This window comes from Lactuca serriola, chromosome 3 (assembly GCF_051521515.1).
Source record: "Lactuca serriola cultivar US96UC23 chromosome 3, Lser_US96UC23_V15, whole genome shotgun sequence".
NCBI classification, from domain to species: Eukaryota; Viridiplantae; Streptophyta; class Magnoliopsida; order Asterales; family Asteraceae; genus Lactuca; species Lactuca serriola.
The window spans coordinates 235,004,202-235,005,830 of record NC_136410.1 but is presented as its reverse complement, the minus strand read 5'-3'; the positions used below and the strand labels follow the sequence as shown (position 1 = coordinate 235,005,830).

Genomic DNA, 1,629 nt, shown 5'->3' with positions numbered 1-1,629 from the left:
ATATAACTTTAATATTAACTTACTTTATAATATAAACTAAAAAATATTGTTTAATTAGTTGTGAATTAAAACTTATAAATAACTATTAATAAAAATATATTATAATTTACTATTTTATAGACAATTTTTTTTATAAGAAGTACATATTAAAGTATTATAATAGATAAAAAAATTTAATATACTAAAAGAATAATTTAGTAAATTTATAAATTATTAAAGATATATATTAAAAAGAACAAAATAATAAATTGCAATTCGGTTTTTTTGGACTATTCGGTTTTTATTTTATAAACCAAAACCAATTCGAAATCCAAAATAATAATTCGGTTTTGCTAAAAACCAATCCAAAAATACGAATATCCAAACCAAATTGTCCGATCCAAATTGTCCAATTAGACAATTCGGTTTTATCCAAATAGTGAACAGTCCTAGCTATATCAGCAAAAATTGCATTTCTCGTTGACCGCATACAATTAAAAAACCAATTTATGACGAGATAGAGGCCCATATTGTCGAGCCCATCTATCTCTACAGATCCACAACATCCCGATGAACCCTATTTTTAGCTAATTAAACTATGGCCACCGCTATTTGCATCGGTATCTTTGCTGAAATCAGGTCATCCGACACACCAACAATAAGGATCACGGGAGTCGAAAACAAGAACAGCGACATAAGAACCTTGAGTCATCTTACAATCCGGCAACTGATTCATCTCGCGCAGCTATAGATTTTTGCCAGAAATTTTCATGGTTGTGTAGATCGTTGTTGATCAGGTACGTTGAATTGATCTTGAAAAAATAGCTGAAAAATAGAGAAATAGCAGATGGATAACTGTGTGGAATGTGAAGTTATAGCTGATTTCTGGTTTCTTGTGATCCTTTATGTTGGTCTTTATGATTTACCTTGTATATTTTTGCAGATACATAATGATTTGATGACAAAAGAATATCAAGAACTTAAATGAAAAGAGAAATCTGTACTATTTTCTGGAACGAATAGAAAAGTACACTCAACCAACATATACATACACGAGCCGGATCCAGAATAGAGTCCTTGAAGCGGAAAGATTATTCAAGAAGCTTTAAAGGTTTTTTTTTTGGTGAGAAAAATATGGCGATTGATTTTCTTAAACTAATGGTTGGAAGGTATTATAATATTGATGTGGTTATATATTATATATATGATTAAAGAAAATGGTTGCTCCTATAGCCATATGCTTAATGGCCTTTGCATGTTATTTTGTTGGATTTATATCTGTAAATTCTTCAAGTAAATGGAGGACAATGAGATCTCCTTAATTGTGCACAACTTTTTCATATTACTCTATGAAATTTGCAAGGAAATGTGTCTGGAAGATGTAAATGGTGTTATCAAGTAAAAGATTATTTATTGCCGGGTATTGTTAAAGCATGTAATGAATAAGCAATAGAAGTTTTTTCATTAAATAAAGTTAAGAGGCACGTGATGCTTTTACTTACACTTAGGGGTGCAAATGAGTCAAGCTACTCGCGAGCTACTCGGGATTGGCTCGCTAAAAGCTCGACTCGAAACCGGTTTTAACCGAGCCGAGCTCGAGCTTAATATTAAGCTCGTTTATTAAACGAGCTCGAGCTCGAGCCTATGTCA

The 1,629-nt window shown here is 31.4% G+C and overlaps 1 long non-coding RNA gene across 1 annotated transcript; it reads left to right on the top strand.

The window, feature by feature from the left end:
• Positions 1 to 498: 498 nt before the first annotated feature.
• Positions 499 to 1,396, top strand: LOC145093717 (uncharacterized). The gene is made up of 2 exons (XR_013703030.1): positions 499 to 776; positions 923 to 1,396. It is a non-coding gene; the product is annotated as an uncharacterized LOC145093717 (long non-coding RNA).
• Positions 1,397 to 1,629: the final 233 nt, after the last annotated feature.